The 18,413-nt window shown below is 38.4% G+C and overlaps 5 non-coding genes across 5 annotated transcripts; 4 read left to right on the plus strand and 1 right to left on the minus strand.

Annotated features, from left to right (window-relative positions):
• Positions 1-11,710: 11,710 nt before the first annotated feature.
• Positions 11,711-11,783, plus strand: TRNAK-CUU (transfer RNA lysine (anticodon CUU)). Its single transcript has one exon. It is a non-coding gene; the product is annotated as a tRNA-Lys (tRNA).
• Positions 11,784-11,986: 203 nt separating this feature from the next.
• On the plus strand, positions 11,987-12,059 carry TRNAK-CUU (transfer RNA lysine (anticodon CUU)). The gene has a single exon. It is a non-coding gene; the product is annotated as a tRNA-Lys (tRNA).
• A 67-nt stretch (positions 12,060-12,126) lies between these two features.
• On the plus strand, positions 12,127-12,199 carry TRNAK-CUU (transfer RNA lysine (anticodon CUU)). The gene has a single exon. It is a non-coding gene; the product is annotated as a tRNA-Lys (tRNA).
• Positions 12,200-15,402: 3,203 nt separating this feature from the next.
• TRNAK-CUU (transfer RNA lysine (anticodon CUU)) lies at positions 15,403-15,475 on the plus strand. The gene has a single exon. It is a non-coding gene; the product is annotated as a tRNA-Lys (tRNA).
• Positions 15,476-17,898: 2,423 nt separating this feature from the next.
• TRNAK-CUU (transfer RNA lysine (anticodon CUU)) lies at positions 17,899-17,971 on the minus strand. Its single transcript has one exon. It is a non-coding gene; the product is annotated as a tRNA-Lys (tRNA).
• Between the last annotated feature and the right edge of the window lie 442 nt (positions 17,972-18,413).

Consider the following 18,413-nt stretch of genomic DNA (forward strand, 5'->3'; position numbering starts at 1 on the left):
GGAGCACACTGCAGGCATTATTCTATCTGTTATTATATTACAGACGTATTATTTTGGTCTCCTCCTGGGTGCACTGCCCCTAAAAACAAGTCTGGAAGAAACAATGCCAGAGCCCCCTCGGCTCCCCAAAACCGGCGCCCACACGAAGGAGTGATGGTACTTGGGTTTTAAAATGAAACATGACTTCGTTTGACAACTAAAAATAGTTTATTACGTAAATGCAAAAGCAAATGCATTGCTAATAGAATTCATTGTACTGACGAAAAAAAAAAAAAGAGAGAGAGAGAAAATGAGTGCATGCCAGTATGTTTCAGTGTGCGCCAGGACCGGATCCAGGACGGACTTCTGGGGGGGGGCGGTGGGTTGTAATACTGCTACTTAGAGATTGAGGCTGACAAGAAAGACCCGTTTTTCTCGCCAGCCTCGTTAGAGCTACTTTTAAGAGCTCCAAACTCTGTGGTCGGTTTTATTTATATATAAAATAAAAATTTCCTCTTCTGGGGGGGGGAGATCTTCCCCTGGATCCGTCACTGGTGTGTGCACCATTCACAGCGCGATACATAACCAAGCCAGGAGCGTTATTTGAGGAAACAGGGGACAATTCCCTTCTGAATTTGAGTGATGCACATTTTAACCAATTAAGTAGTAAAAAACTTGAAATTCTTATGCTGGTACGGACCCCTTGCTTCCCTCCGACTCCCGCAAGCAAAAATCTGAAATTACTCAGCTGGTCCAGACGATAATCAATTTCACACCGGACCCTGTCGAGCATGTCTGGCGTAACAGTACTAACCCCAGCACTACCAACGGAGGGGGTGGGAGTACTTTGTGCCCAAAACAGTATGTTGTTTGTAATTACTCTTCCAATCCTTTCTTTAAAAGTATATATATATATATATATATATATATATATATATATATATATATATATATATATATATATATATATATATATATATATATATATATATACATATATCTTACGGTAGTGCAAATTGAAGGTTCGTATGTTTCATAAATTTTGCTATTTTAAGTTGGTGGGCACAAAGTACCCTCCCATCTGTTGTTAGGAGACGTGACTGACGTTTAGAAGTGTCATTTCTAGATTTTTGTGAGGTTCTAAGTTCTTTCTCTTGCGAGATGTATTTCATCATAACAAGTGGGTACAAAATTATTTATTTATTTATTTATTTATGACTTCTTTTACGTGGCGAAGTTAAGGCTCTGCAGCCTTCTCCGAGCACTTAACCAAATTATTACCCCTTTGCTCGTCCGCGTTACAAAAAGTACCTATTTTTTAGGTAGTGCGAGGGTAAATTTGCCTCGTCGGTTCTTGTTTTCCGATAATTCACATTAACGATTGTAACATCACTTTAGAAAATCATATTTAAATGAAATTGGTCGCATTTGAAAGAAAAACTCAAATATATATATATATATTTACTATACCTCAAAGACATTAAATGTGGTCCCCACGAGTGGCGATGCAGACATCAACACGATAAAAACAAAATCCCATTCACCCACACACGCTCCAACATACTGTATCTGATGAAATGAACTGGATGAATGGATTTAATAACATATGTAGCCACTATCCACAAAATCACGGTGCCACTTCAAAATTGACGCGTGTGTAGGTAGGAGCCTGCTGTTGAAACCTTCGCCTAAAAACACGTGCTGTGATATTCCCAATACACCAACTTTGTTCTTACCCCATCATGATCCTGCCGCCTACAGTCGGACAATTTTTCCATGCCCACCAGATGCCGCGGTCGGATTGCCGGCGCCGGACTTTGGCGTCTTTCCCCGCGATTTTTGACCGCGACGAATAGTTGCCTTACCGTGTTGCCGAGCAGTCGCCAAACAGGCGGAAATGAACATTAAATGCACCGGCGCTGCCGTCGAAAAAGAGACCGATGTAAGGGAGTCGGCAGAGGGTCGGAAAGAGGCCTTTCCGACTGTTTTACCGACTCTTAACGGTCGGCAACAGTCGGCAAAGGGCATTTTATTTTACGATTTTCGACCACTTGCCGCTTCGGCAAAAGGTCGGCAATTTTTTAATAAGTAGATCGTCGTGCCGCCGCGGACGGGTGCCGGCGGCCTGCCACCGTCGACGGCGGCAATCCCTCTTTCCGACCGCGACTTCCTGATGGGGTATGGAGTCGCCATAACTCCTTGAAACTTATTCTTTAATAACAATACAACACAACACAATGAAAGGAAATAAATTTACGCTAACACATTGCGGTATAACAATATAGAAACACTAAAGCTTCCCAACATGACCTCCAGCAGAAACAGCAACCGCTTGCTGAATATCCAACAATGAACCCATATCGACTAATTACAAAGTAAACATGAGTGAATTTACTTCTTCCTTGTTTGATATCGTCCATTATTAACATTGTTGTTTATTGTTATCCATTGTTAAAATCAAGGTGACCAGACGTCCCGTTTTAGCCGGGACAGTCCCTTATTTTCAACCGTTTCCCATTTTCTCTTATTCTCAAACGGGACGCCTAAATGTCCCGTTTTTAAGCAAACATGACCCAGGTGTACCTTAATTATTATTATTCAAAATATAAATGGTCAATGCTAATTGTACACTCTTCCATACCAACACTCATTGGGAAGGTTCAGCCGTGCCTAGAACTTCTGAATATTCAAATGAGAATTGAGTGTTCTGTGGTTCAAGTGGGAATTGAGTGGGAATTCTGAGTATTCAAGTAGTTAATAGTATTGTTGGGCTGTACTTAATGCTGTGTTATAATTCTTACTTGTGTATTTTGTAAATTGAAAACACTGCTGAGTCTCAAAATGCAATGTGGAAGTCACCGCCACCCCCCCCCCTCCGTCGCCGATTCGTATGCGTCCCGTTTTTAAAAGTAAAAGTTACCTTGGTTAAAATGCACAAAAATATTTGAGTTTTCTTGCAAATGTGGCCAATTTCATTTAAATACGATTATCAAAACCGGCGTTATTCCACTTTAAAATATTATAGTATTATTACGGACACCCTCTATAATATTTCACAATATTTGAATTCGACTACCGGAAACATAACAGAGGGAAGTACGGATACTCATAAGGGCAGTATAACTTGTTTTTAACGCAATCTCATTTCCTGGAGCGTTTAAACACAAGTACACATCATTAAATAAATGTAAAATAAATAAATAGAAATAAAGCACTGAAGGCGAAAGTGTAATAATACCAGAAGTTCTTCATTCCAATTGTGTCTTGCAGTCTGGGAAGAAAACAACCTTTCCGTCTTCCTTTATTTCTCAGGAACAAGCATGTCTTTTTCTTTTTCACTTTTTTCCAATGTCTGTGAAGGTCACCTCTACGAACTGGAAAAAACTAAAAACAGTTCATTTCTCAGAATAACAAATATAAATTACTTTATAGATAGAACGGCAGCTTTGCATGCTTACCATAACATCTGTCGTTCAATTTTTACTCCATAGCTTTTTCTGTGCAGCCTGCAGTAACGTAACATATCACCAAAGAATATTATTCTTGATTATTTACAAACATTCTGTCAACATTCCTGGAATATTAAAAAAAAAAAAAATTAAAAATTTAGTCGAAACGAAACACAATATAGATAATTTCAGTACTTAAATATCAGGAGTGGTAGGGTTGCCATATGTCCGTATTTTGTACGGACTGTTTCTATTTTCGGGTCGGTATCCGTGTCCGTATCGTACAAAGCATGAAATAAGAAAATGTCCGTATTTGGAGCTGCCCGACAATTTCCGAGTCGGGAATCATTAAAATCTCGGGCGAAAAGAATTGTGTTTTCATCATATATGCATAACTTATATTTTAAAGCCTGTGACAAACATCTTGACATTTTAGCTAAACGAATAAAACGCAAGCTCTAGCGCGACGTTGCCAAGTGGTAAAGGGGTGTGGCTATGGCTAAGCAGACAAACTACAGCACGATCAGGTGGCAGGGATAGACGTGGATATTTATAATATAAACGTGGCAATACCGCTGGTCTCTCATTTGCTAGCAACATTTAAAGGGATTTTGGAGCGCCGCCTTCAAATGCCAAGGTGTTTGTCACGCCGTTTAGTTACTATTAATAAAGTATGTAATGTTTTTAATGAATGTCTCATTTTTCCATTCCAGGGTCCTTTTGGTTAGATTTAATATACGTAATTTAATGGCAAGATTTATTACATTTGTGTTAATGAAAGAAAATTATAAAGCATGTTACTTTCCAATAGTGTTTTAAGTATTACAGTTGACAATTGTGTGATAACCTAAAAAGGTGATTTTTAGGTAAGAAATTGCAACATTTATTCTGTGTTTGGGCACCGTATCTCTGATAAGTCGTCATTTTAAGGCTTGCATCCGTATTTTGGATAAAAAAAATTATGGCAACACTAAGGATTGGTTCTGTTAATGGCGTATACAGAATTTCATCGCATATATTTAAATCACGCTCGACTCTAGGCATAGGAGCTAAATACACGGTTCTGATTGGTTGAAGTTATCTGTTTCTCGCCACGTAGCATACATATAGCACAAATCAACATCAAGTGTTGTTAGTTCTCGTGGCTAAGCTTACTAACACTCGTGGTAGCAAAGAAAATCGTTTTAGGCGTGGGATTCAAACACTGTCCAAGGATTTTTTTACTCTTTCTAATGTTTATAACACTTTTATCATTAAAATAAGATATAAATTATACTCATTTACCTTAGTACGTAGTATATAATGAGCAAACAGTGGTTTACTTACGTTACGAAACAGAGCTGAGTGAGCGTCAGCGAGCGAAGGCGGTTAGAAGCCCAGCAGGGCTCGTTTTGTTCCATCTTTACTCTATAATATTACCACGTGACATTACGTCACACTTCGATGTAAATCTACAGTCACCCGCTTCCTTGCGACCAACTTAAAAACATTTGGCTAGAGTAGCGCGTGAAAAAAATGCAATTTCAAGGGGGATATTCACCCGGGGCTAGGGTCGCGGGTGGAAAAAATGCAATTTCAAGGGGGATATTCACTCGGGGCTAGGGTAGCGCGTGGAAAAAAATGCAATTTGAAGGGGGATATTCACCCTGGGCTGGGGTAGCGCGTGGAAAAAAATGCAATTTCAAGGGGGATATTCACCCGGGACTAGGGTCGCGGGTGGAAAAAATGCAATTTCAAGGGGATATTCACCCGGGGCTAGGGTAGCGATTGAAAAAAATGCAATTTCAAGGGGATATTCACTCGGGGCTAGGGTAGCGCGTGGAAAAAAATGCAATTTGAAGGGGGATATTCACCCTGGGCTAGGGTAGCGCGTGGAAAAAAATGCAATTTCAAGGGGGATATTCACCCGGGACTAGGGTCGCGGGTGGAAAAAATGCAATTTCAAGGGGATATTCACCCGGGGCTAGGGTAGCGCGTGGAAAAAATGCAATTTCAAGGGATATTCACCCTGGGCTAGGGTAGCGCGTGGAAAAATGCAATTTCAAGGGGGATATTCACCCGGGGCTAGGGTAGCGATTGGAAAAAATGCAATTTCAAGGGGGATATTCACTCGGGGCTAGGGTAGCGCGTGAAAAAATGCAATTTCAAGGGGATATTAACCCGGGGCTAGGGTAGCGCGTGGAAAAAAATGCAATTTCAAGGGGATTTTCACCCGGGGCTAGGGTAGCGCGTGGAAAAAATGCAATTTCAAGGGGGATATTCACCCGGGACTAGGGTCGCGGGTGGAAAAAATGCAATTTCAAGGGGATATTCACCCGGGGCTAGGGTAGCGCGTGGAAAAAATGCAATTTCAAGGGATATTCACCCTGGGCTAGGGTAGCGCGTGGAAAAATGCAATTTCAAGGGGGATATTCACCCGGGGCTAGGGTAGCGATTGGAAAAAATGCAATTTCAAGGGGGATATTCACTCGGGGCTAGGGTAGCGCGTGAAAAAATGCAATTTCAAGGGGATATTAACCCGGGGCTAGGGTAGCGCGTGGAAAAAAATGCAATTTCAAGGGGGATATTCAAGGTTTTAAAAAGTTTCGCATTTGCTAGTATTTTAAATATAATATCTTGTTAAACAGAAAGGTTTAAAACCCCGGAATCCCCCTTTACGTACGCCACTGGGTTCAGTGGTGATTTCAGAAGTTTCCCCTTGAGGGAAATTTCAATATACGAGGAATGAAGAGTAATACTGAAAAAAAACTGCAGTCAAACATGAACCCATAGGGCTCTAGCATATGTGCAACACGTGCATTTTGCACGTGACGGCAAAATCTGTCATAATTATATTATTTAAAATATATATTTCTTGTTGGAAACATACTTCATGATGATGATAGTTAAATTTACTAAGATGACCTTCTATTTGAATACTACATTCATAAATCATGTTTAGGTCGAATTAGTTGAATGTCACATTGTCAAAACAAATCCCAGCATGAATCGTTTGATTGTTGTCAAATACAAGATGTCAATTCTCGGACAGTGGCGAACACCTGTTCCATTTAGTCATCACAGTTTTGATATGAAAAGTAGTCGTGTCTTTTGACGCAAACAAGTTTGTTAAGATTGAAAGTGGAAACAAGTTTCTTTCTTTTCTTTTCTTTTCTTTTCTTTTCTTTTCTTTTTTTTTAATAACAGATGTAGAAAGAAAATCAAGAAATAAAAGTGATAGTTGCACTGAAATTGCGAATTGATATATTGAGATTGAAGCTCGATATTGAATTCTACAAAAAGTATTGCCATGTTTCTCTGCAAGAAACATCGTGTGCGTCGGTTTCCGCGGAATTCTCTCGTTTCCTCCCACTTTCTTCATTCCACCATTTCATTCATTTCTCATAATCACCGTCTCCTTTAGCCTAACTGGCATAATCGTGGGACGTAAAACTCAAAAGATTTCATTTCATTTTATATTTCCCTGTAGGTGTGTTTGCTATATCTTTCACTAACATTATTATTTAAAGAAAAAACAACAGAAACAACGAGATTGTATTTGTTGTGCTTATGCCTTTCTGAGTGCGAGTGCATTTTCCTTCCCCTTCGTTGTTGATGATGGGGTAACAATTAAAATCACGGGTTTTAAAATTTGTTCTCTCTGAATAAAGGGGGCCGGCAAATTATTCCATTGCACGGGGCTGCAAATTGTTTAGAGCCGGCCCTGGTTCTGGTTAAACCGGACGTCTGGGAGCCCTATGTAAACTACAATAACAATAAAATAACTACAAGAAGCAACCTTGCACTTTAGTTAACCCTCATATTTAATAGTCTCTTGCGATTGTTAGGTTCCCGACGGGAGCTCATGTGGTTCGGATTCCACGTTAATCAGTAGGTCCACGTCTCATATAGCCTCGCTGCTGAACGGGACGCTAAATTAAAATCAACTTAACTCTCTTACGATTGTATTGTTTAATAATGACATTCGACTGGTTGATTGAAGTTTTAAAATTTGAAGATCGGATAGAACGTCCAGTAGCAAACTGGCATACACACCCTGACTATTAAAACATCTCTTTAGACTAGTAGTTGTGGGTACGATCTTATTCACGTCACAAAGGAAACAAAATGGCTCTAGCATGTATGAATAGCACAGGTGCATGCGTAGTGGATCAAAGAAGGCGAGGTTTCATGCATTGTGAGAATTACATATAGAATGTGTGCATATAAGGTTCTGTTTACAAGTTAAGTGTTGATGTGTGAGGGAAATGGAGAGGGGGGGGGGCACAGGTAAAAAATGTAAGGTAAGGTAGCGCTCATTGTTTTGCAGCCAGCAAACAAGTGGTTATTGAATCGAAAAACAAACCAAATGAAAGGAAAGGAATTTGTTTGTACTATAGGTTACAGAGGAAATCTGATTCTTTTTAATGGCCATATAGAGAAAAAAAGACGATGAAATACATTAGCATTCATAATAAGAAAGTTCTTACATGGTACACACTGCATAACATAACCGTTTTCATTGTTTTAGCAGCCCTGTACTTCCACAATACCAAACGTGGTTTGACTTTATAAATGCCCTTTTTTCTTTCTTTTTCTTCTGAACATACTATCTGAGCAGTTCTTGAAAGAACGATTCGCAACGAACGATTCTCTAAGAGGTTCCGATATATATTGGTTTACTGTATTGTTACCGAACGAATAAGTATGGTGATTCAGTGCTAATCTAGTAGTCTAAGGCGTTCCACTGACGGTCGTTGGTTCGAAACCTACTGAAAACCCTGGTCATTTTCAATTGTCTTCGTATGTTCGTGTCACTGATCGTGTTCAACGTGACAATATCTTGACAGCACTTCATTACATTTCATTTCTTGTATATTGAAAGTCACTCTTCCTGCTGGGGAAAATCTCGTATCATTACTGGTTCCTGGCCCTGTCAAATTACTTCTTTTTGATCATCTTAACCATAGGTTTGTGGGCAACATGGAAATTTTAAAACTTTTCTCTCGCTTGGCAGAGCTGTTTTATACTTTGATAAGGCATCTTCTTCGTAACTGCATCTAGATATTCTATACTTGGTCTTCAGCTTCCTGGTTTTCCTTCTGCCTTTATCAACACAGTGATCCAATCGGAGTGTCGAATAAGATGGCCAAGCATGCTGTTTCTTCTTTTTTCCTATTATCTTTATGATTTGTCGTCCTTCATTAGCTTCCTTTAGTACTTCATTCCTTTTCCTTTCAGTTCATGGTATGCGCAGCATTCTGCGCCAACACCACATTTCAAATGCTTCCAGCGTGGATACTTCAGCTTTTTTCTCAATGTCCACGTCTCTGATCCGTACAGCGCCACGCTCCATACCAGTGTCTTAATAAATCGGTTACGAACGTCCAACGACACATATCTTGATGTTAGTAGTCCTCTTTTCCTATTGAATGCTTGTTTAGCCTGCCTATTCTGGAACTTACGTCTTTTTCACTTCTTTCGTCCAAGGATATTAGACTTCCTAAATAGGGAAACGTTTTCGATTTTCTCTCCCTTTAGCCATACGTTTACCCCTTCCTGTCCTGCTCTTGTGGACTTTATCACTTTGGCTTTCTTCTTATTTATCATTATTTTGCATGTTTTATCCAGTTGGTCGTTCAACTTTGAAAGTGCTTCTTGCATGTCCTCATTGTTCTCCGCTATCAATGCTATGTCATCAGCAAACCTTATTGTGCTGAAAACCTGACCGTTTACTTTTACTCCTTCCTCGTTTTCATCAAAGAATTCTTGCATAGCCTCTTCTATATAGACGTTGAACAGGAGAGATGAAAATCCACATCCTTGCCTCACTCCTTTACTTATTCTTGCTTCCTTCTGATCTCTTGTTATAACAGATGTCTGATTCCTATAAAGTTGTTATATTATTCTTCTGTCTCTGGGTATGTCATTAGTAAACTTTATTGTGCTGAAAATCTATGGTATTTACTTTTACGCCTTTCCTTTCCATGTTGTTTTCTAGGGACTGAGAAAGGTAGTGGTGTCCCAAGTTCTTCCACCTCGCAGTGAAACAGCCATAGAGGACATCCCCTCTCTGCCTGTTTTCGTCCACATCTGAGCCTTGCCGATGTCAATCATCTTCGGCCTCAGTGTGGTGATGGTAGAGCTGCTGCCAAGAATGTTATAAAATAGAGGATCTGCTCATACTTATCTTCATCATATGAACTCAATGAAGCCCCCCCCCCCCAAAAAAGCGAGCATCGTCTGAACCGGCACGTCTTATTGGCTACTCTCGTTTCCGCCATGATTGTGGGCTCGAAACATTGCAATCTTAGTGGAGCGGAGTGGGCAGACTAGGCGAGGCGAAGCTGTGATGTATGGCTTCACGATTTTGTTGTATGGGCAGATCCTCTATTTTATAACATCCTTGGCTGCTGCCCTCTACCATAACACCTCTGTTCGGTCTGACTCCTCCTGTCCGGTATGGAAATCTCTCCATAGCGAAGCTGTCTTCGGCATAGCTCTTGGGATCATTAAAACACACAAGCCCCTCCAGCAAGATGGTGATATTGAGGGAGGGATCTGTCAAATTAAGTAAAGTCTTTCCAGCCTTAGAACAAACTAGACGTAAACAAAGCAAAATGAATTACTCCGCGGCTCACACGTGCTTCGGCAGCGAGAGACGTGAACAGCAAGATCGTCTGAGTACTTACCGTCGTCGCATAATTTCCAGACTATAAGGCTACAGTTTGTTGGTAAATAATTAACGGACTGACACTGACTACTGCTATGTTGGAGATATATATTTTCTTAAATCCTTATATAAACGAGATATTCCTGTTGTCTTTTGTGTTTTGTAACACGAGACGAAAATTGGTTATTGCAACACATCGTCGCCATGAAACTCTGCATACTACAATAATTTTAAATGAGTGGGGAAGGCGCGTGAACGCATACGCATGCGCAGTAAATACTATGTGCCCAGATACGGGTGAGGTTGAAATAAAGCTACATCTGTTGTTAAATATTATATATATTGCGCTTATTATCACAAACTGTAGGATAAATTCAGATATTTTTATTTGAAATTATTATTTTAGTAGGGATTATATTGCGGTAGGATACTAGTGCACTGAGACCAACAACCAATCACTGGGCATCGGCAAACTGGTAGTCAGGTGGGTTTGTTTACATCTACTTTTTTCTAAGGCTGGAAAGAGAATAAAAGGAAATACAAGTGTTGCCTTCGAGGTGAGAAATTTTTCGAGTTTCGTTGGCAACACTAGCTCACCCGAGTCTTCGATTTGAAACACTGTTTTAATGTTATGTAATTCGTATTAAAAACACTATACATAGATAAAGTGATGGTACGAACCACGATGAAAAGCATTTATGAACGTTCGAAGACATGTAAGTCATTATACAATATAGTCCATGTGTCTTGTTTAAATGTTGTTGTATCACACTTTCGTGGATCTCACGTGATTCGGAAAGATTCTGATAACTTGAGATGAAATTAAGGGAAAATCGGAAATTTGTACTTAATTTTAAAAAAGCGAGACGAGAAAATGCTTTTCCAAGAATTGAGACGAGACAAGAAAACCTTTCTTGTCTCCTCAGTAACACTAGTATCAACCCAAAATGAGGAAACGTAGCTGCTTAAGAAACTGACGCATGATTAGTTGGTCAATGAAGTTAAGAGTCTTTATCCCGGCGAAATTAAAATACCGCTAATTTTACAGTAATTATGTGATATCTTCAAATAGATAAAAGATAATCGAAATGTGGAACAAGAGCGCCCTCGACAATATTATTTTACATGAGATATCGTTATCACGACTCACTTATCTGCTTTCGATTTCGAGCCATTTTGCAAATCGGCATTTATTTTCGTGTTTCTAAACAGCTGAAAACGGAAAGCCACTAGGTGACTTGTGATAACGGTACCTCACGCAAAATAATATTGTCTAGAGCGCTCTTGTTCCATATTTCAATTATCTTTTATCTATTTCAAGATATCACATAATTACTGTAAAATTAGCGGTATTTTAATTTCGCCGGGATGAAGACTCTTAACAAATAAATCAAATTGGTAGAGGGCTCAGTTCTGGTGCAAAATTTCCAATTTATGTGAGTTTGTGATGGACTGGACAATATGTGTTCGTGGGGTTTATTGGGGCTCATTCGATTCTTTTGTATTCTTTCACGAGACTTAATCTCAGGGTCGTGGGTTAGAGCCCCACGCTGGACGTTCCCTTTTCATTTCTTCCTTCTTTATTTAAAAGAGACTATTTAAATGGAAAAATTTTAACCGAGAGTATTAAGCCCGGCTAGCTCAGTCGGTAGAGCATGAGACTCTTAATCTCAGGGTCGTGGGTTCGAGCCCCACGCTGGGCGCTTCATTTTCATTTCTTCCTTTATGTTTAATACTATTTCAATAGAAAGTATTAATGAAGGGTCTTAAGCTCGGCTAGCTCAGTAGAGCATGAGACTCTTAATCTCAGGGTCGTGGGTTCGAGCCCCACGCCGGGTCTTTCATTTTCATTTCTTCCTTTATGTAAAATACTATTTCAATAGAAAGTATTAATGTAGAGCCTTAAGCCCGGCTAGCTCAGTCGGTAGAGCATGAGACTCTTAATCTCAGGGTCGTGGGTTCGAGCCCCACGCTGGGCGCTTCATTTTCATTTCTTCCTTTATGTAAAATACTATTTCAAAAGAAAATATTGATGAAGAGTCTTAAGCCCGGCTAGCTCAGTCGGTAGAGCATGAGACTCTTAATCTCAGGGTCGTGGGTTCGAGCCCCACGCTGGGCGTTTTGTTTTCATGTCTTCCTTCTTTATGCAAAAGAGGGGAGCAAGATTATCTACTGACATACGAGTGATTTTTTTTGTTAGTATACAACATATTAGTATACAACTTATTTTTAAAAAGCATGTATTTCTTAAACTCACGGGGCAATTGCACACCTTCCCCCCCTAAAAATGACACAAAATAAACTTTAGGTCTGTCAATAATGATGGCTATTTTATTGGAATTCAAGTGCATAAATAATTTGAATTAAAGTTCCGCGGCAGGTACAATGTCTCCTCAATTTCAATTTACACCATTTCAACTTCTATTGTTAGAAAAAAAAAAAGATTATTACGTGGTCTGCAAAATGCATCCTTTTCTACTGGAACTATGCCGTAAATACCAGGATCAAGCCCTGAGGGACACTTTTCAGGTCCTTTCCTTTCTCGTATTTCAAGCTGAGCCTTAGTTACCAAAAGGCCATAAAAATATACATAAAAACGAAAGAGCTACAAATTCTTCCCTCAGGGGCGTCATTTAGGGAGGGCAGGGAGGGGCAATTGCCCCCTGAGTTTGAGATCGATATAGATTTTATCAATAGATTAGTAGAAAGTTAGTGAAAAACGCGAAAGTTTGCTTATATGAAGGGGTCTTACCCCCCAAGCAAAATCTGAAATGACGCTCCTGTCTCCTCTAGCCTCTTGCGATAAACCCTGCAAATGTCTATGCGCACAACTGGCGTTATGGTTTTGTATTAACCGTTAAAAATTCCTGTGTTTTCAAGTTAAATTATACACTTTCAGTCAAGCAGCTACAGTATAATTCCTTTTTATCTTAGTATAATGGTTCATACCTTATTGTTTCCACAACAGAGTAAGCTTTCAAACGGTATCATTCACATTTCCCTATCATGTCCGTGAGGCGGGAAATTTTTAGAGAAATCGAGATTTTCTCCGATTTTTTAAAAAAATGTTGAGCCACTCTTTACTCTCTTGTGTTAACGCAGAGATCTGAAAATCAACTGAAAAGTACTAACACGTGTTATAAATGTATGCACAAAATATCAAGCTTCTATCTTGCATATTAAGGACGGGAAAAATAATTACCAATTATGTCTACAATGCCCTAGATTACCGCAAAAGACCCTGATTTCAGGTAAAAAAAAAAAAAAATCCTGATTCATCTTATTTATCCTAGTGTCATGTTTTGTACTTCATTCTCTTCAAAATAGCCTTTCAAATAATACCATTCACATGTCTCCATGGTGTATCTGAGGCTGGAAAGTTGAGAAAAAAAGGAATTTTTGGTAAAAAAAACTTTTTCTTTATCTTTTTGCCCCTCTGAATACCCCCCCCCCCTTTGTTAAGGCAGAGATCTAAAAATATCTGATAAATACTACTCGGTAGACTGAATGTTTGTACAGAATTTCAATCTTCTAGGTGTAAAAATAAGCCCGCCAATAAATAAATAAATAAATAAATAAATAAAAATAGACCTAATAAAAATATATTTTTTCAAAATTATAACGTTTACTCATCACCTCCTATGTTTCGACGCAGAAAGCCATAAAACCATATGTAACATGTTCTACAATGCCTCTAGACTTGAAAATTAAGAAGAAAAAAAAAACGAAATAAAAAGCTTTATAAGTTCTTTTTTAATCGAATAATGAAGACACTACTTTAGTACCTAAAAAATAGGTTTTGTATTAACCCTTTATTGCACGAATTAATTTTGGTCGTGTTGAAATTATTTTTCTTCTTTCTTTCTTTATGCATTACGTAGATAAATGAATATAATTGCCAATAATATGATTTTTTTGGTTTTACTTGTGAGATGTCAAATTACAGAATAGATGTCATGATTGTATTACACTAGTGAAAACAGAGTTTAGTGTCAATATTAGCAGAAACCATGTGGTATGAAAGATCGTGAAATACTAATTTTTTTAATGTTAAGAGAACAAAAAAAAAAGGCTTTCTGAAAAAAATTACAAGTAACAACTGTGCACATTTTGTGCTTTTGAATATGGTTTCTGATGCTCTCTGACACGCTCTGTCCGACCTATGCCACTAGGCGAAAATTGTGTGATAGAAAGCTTAAGAGTCTTCATCCCATCGAAATTAAAATACCGCTAATTTTACAGTAATTATGTGATATCTTCAAATAGATAAAAGATAATCGAAATGTGGAACAAGAGCGCCCTAGACAATATTATTTTACATGGGAAACCGTTATCACTACTCACTTATCTTCTTTCGATTTCAAACCATTTTGATTATCGGCATTTATTTTCGCGTTTCTAAACGCCTGAAAACGGAAAGTCACTAGGTGACTTGTGATAACGGTACCTCACGCAAAATAATATTGTCTAGGGCGCTCTTGTTCCATATTTCAATTATCTTTTATCTATTTGAAGATATCACATAATTACTGTAAAATTAGCGGTATTTTAATTTCGCCGGGATGAAGACTCTTAACTCCATTGGTGCTTCATGGCATCGGCGTGCACTATTCGCTAATATACACATTTTAAGATTATTATTGTTGTTGGTTTACTAAAACGAAACGAACGTTTACTTATGAAACGTTCCTCGTATTTCATTTAACGATTCGTTCATTTGGAACTAGGTCGCACTGAACGAATCTCTGTAATGAACTAAATGTTCCATCTCTAAATTCTCAACTGAGAGGAACGTGGGGCTTATTGTAGTGCCTCATACGCGGTAACAGCTGAACCGTGGATAAAATTTTGAAAAGAAAGAAAAAAAAAAGAAAAGAAATCGTGGTTGACCTTGAACAAAAGAATGTAGTTTACCAACTGTTCGTGTTTCAACCCTCTCCCTTCACACTTCTGTTCATTCAATATCACTTCCTCTTTCGATTTTAAGTTCTTCCTTTAGGATATCTTCCATTGTTACGTCATTAATACCAAATTGTGTAAGAACGATGAAAAAAAAAGCTTTTGTTCTCGCAAAGTGAAAATTCTACAATGTTATCTTGTGTATCTTTCATTTTCATACAATAAGGAGAATTGTTGTGCCTCTTTGTGTCCAAGTGGTTAATGCACGTGCTTTTGCGTCAGTGGTTCTACATTCCATTCCCGGTAAACATATTCCCGTCGTCTCCCCAACTGCTCGATGTCAAATTGTATGGAAACAAAAGCTTTAAAACTAGTGTTCATTTTTATCTATTTATATACAAAAACATTAATAAAAGTTATGGAGCCCGGCTAGCTCAGTCGGAAGAGCATGAGACTCTTAATCTCAGGGTCGTGGGTTCGAGCCCCACGCTGGGCGCTTATCTTTTATTTGTTCGTTCTTTAAGTTTCTTAAATCTTATGATAGTAGTAGCTGAACCTGCACCCTTTACACGGTGCATGATTCACATATGAGCATGAATCTCCTTGTCATTCCTCATAACACCTGTACACAAGGTGACCAGAATTTTTACTTGCAAAAACGGGACACATACGAATCGGAGACGGGGAAGGGATCTAAATATCTGACTTTCAGGTTGCATTTTGGAACTGAGTAGTGTTTTTAATTTACAAAATACACAGGTAAAAGTGATAGCACAACGTTTCTAACTTAAGTGCTACTCGACAATACTTTTAACGACTTGAACACTCAGAATTCCCACTTAATTCCTACTTGAACCACAGAACATTCAATTCCCACTTGAACATTCAGAAGTTCCAGACACGGCTGAACCTTCCCAATGAGCGTTGGTATGGAAGACTGTAGAATTTGCATTGACTATTCATATTTAGAATAATAATTACAGGATACTTGGGTCATTTTTGCTTAAAAACGGGACATTTAGGCGTCCCGTTTGAGAATCAGAAAAAAACGGGACAACGGTTCCAAAAAAGGGACTGTCCCGGCTAAAACGGGACGTCTGGTCACCTTGGCTGTACATGTCCCTTTAAATACACAAGTGAAAGACATCTTGCTAAAAATCGGCAAGGGGTACCATACAGAGGATTTTTTTCTATTATCTTTCCAATATTTCGCACCGTTTGCAAGATTTGATCCTACTTCCGGTGGGAGTTTCTAATCCATGTATGATCAATGTTTTCTTTCTCCTTGCATGCAGTATGTAATAAGCAAATACATAACACACACAATTAATTGTAATGTCAGTGATATATGGTGTTCAGTATGTAAAACACTCCAAACAATAAAGATTAATCTTATACTTGAGAAATAATTATCTTCTTTTCTTCATTACCATTTAGCCATGAAACAAACGCCGAAGAGAGATACTAACCCCGTATACAACTGTGTGGTGTTGAAACGTATAACTCGTAGGATATTATGTTTTAATTTTTCAAAATTTCAATATTTCCAGTGTACTCCTAAAAATGTAATAAAGAAATAACAGTAATTTTCAAAACATTCAATTAAAACTGAACAATCTATACAAAATTTGCAATCTGTCGGTGAAAACGGTATCTTTCTAGAGCCCGTGGTTTCCAAGATATTGTCAATAGAATTGGTCACAAACATATAAACGTCCACAAACATACCAACTATTCTTGACCATAAGCATATAAATCTAGCTAGCATTATAATATATAGATTCTTGTGCTTTAGACTGTGGTACCTTCGAGCCTTGGTCGAGCCTTCGTATTTATTGTGCGGGGTCGGTTCGGTTGTAGCTCATGTCAACTGAACTTTGTGGTAGAGGGTTTTTCGTCTCCTTCCACTTTTTCATTCCACCAATTCACTCATTGTCACCATTAACCTTGAAGATTAGACGTTAAAATAGATTTTCCATTTCCTTTAATTCGTCTGTTTCCAGACCAAATTTCTCGATTCATAAGGTGCCATATTTTAGACCAGTGGTATTTAACCTATAATATGCGCACCCCGAAGGGCGCATGACGAATTCCTAGGAAGGTACGTAAAATTTAAAATTCCACAATTTTACAGCATAATTCTGTATGAATATGGCGCATAACTAACGTCATAATTTAGATGTTGAATAATGTTTTTATTATTCACATTACTTCCTTTTCTTTTTTAGGGTTATAAAAGCGACAGCTAGCGGAATTTATCACGGAAAGACTCACCATGGAACAAAGATGTATGGTTGTTCAATTTTACTTTGAAAGACAACATTAGGTTGTTTCAACACCAAGGCATATATATATATATATATATATATATATATATATATATATATATATATATATATATATATATATATATATATATATATTTCATGTTCTTGACGAGCCCATTGCACCAACAATTTATCAGTTGGTTTAACATTTTTAGCAGATGGGAAATGTCTGGGATCTTTCACGTAGCGGAAGACATCGTTCAGTCCGAAGGCAGGAAAAAATTGCTCCTACCGAAGAGAGTGTCGAGGAAACCCCGTAAAGGTTAAGGGGAAGATATTCTTAAGAATTAGCGATGGACAGTAGGAACCCAAAAAGGATTTTTCGCGAGTTACACTTTTATCTTTATAAGAAGCAATTGATACACAAGTTAAAACCACATGGTCCACAAAATTATGTGGGATATACTCGTCTTTTTCAAGAGTTGTCAGCAATGTGAGACGATTTTATTCACAACCTCATCCTCCAGCCACTTGAATAAGGAAAACTGCAGGATATGGGGCGTCAAATGCATAAAATTAGGTGTACAGTATGGTGTGGTGTTACCTCACATAAGGTCATACTTTTTTGAAGAAGGAACAAATAAAACAGAAGCGCCCAGCGTGGGGCTCGAACCCACGACCCTGAGATTAAGAGTCTCATGCTCTACCGACTGAGCTAGCCGGGCTTCGTAGGTAGTAGGTTACGTTTAACGTAGATGGTGTTCAATATCAGACGATGATCTGGGATTTTTTTTTTTAGGACAAGAATATGCAGAACAATACAAGTGTGTGATTTCAACAAGATAGAGCCCACTGTACACATCGCTCCACACGCTATAACACTCTTGAAAGAAATTTTTGGTGAAAGAAAAAATGTCACGATTTTCTTATTTCAGTTGGCCACCATAGTCACCAGATTTAACGGCAGCAAACTTCTTTTCTCGGGAGCTATGTGAAAGGCAGGTTACTTGTTATACAAGAGCTTAAGGTCAATATTCGACCGTTAGAATCCGAAATTTTAGCGACATTAATGGAAAATACCCTAAATATTAGCATGTCAAGTCGAAGCTAACAATGGTCGGTATATGTCGGATGTTACTTTTAAATTATAATATATACATATTTACA

This window comes from Thermobia domestica, chromosome 14 (assembly GCF_964235325.1).
Source record: "Thermobia domestica chromosome 14, izTheDome1.hap1.1, whole genome shotgun sequence".
NCBI lineage: Eukaryota > Metazoa > Arthropoda > Insecta > Zygentoma > Lepismatidae > Thermobia > Thermobia domestica.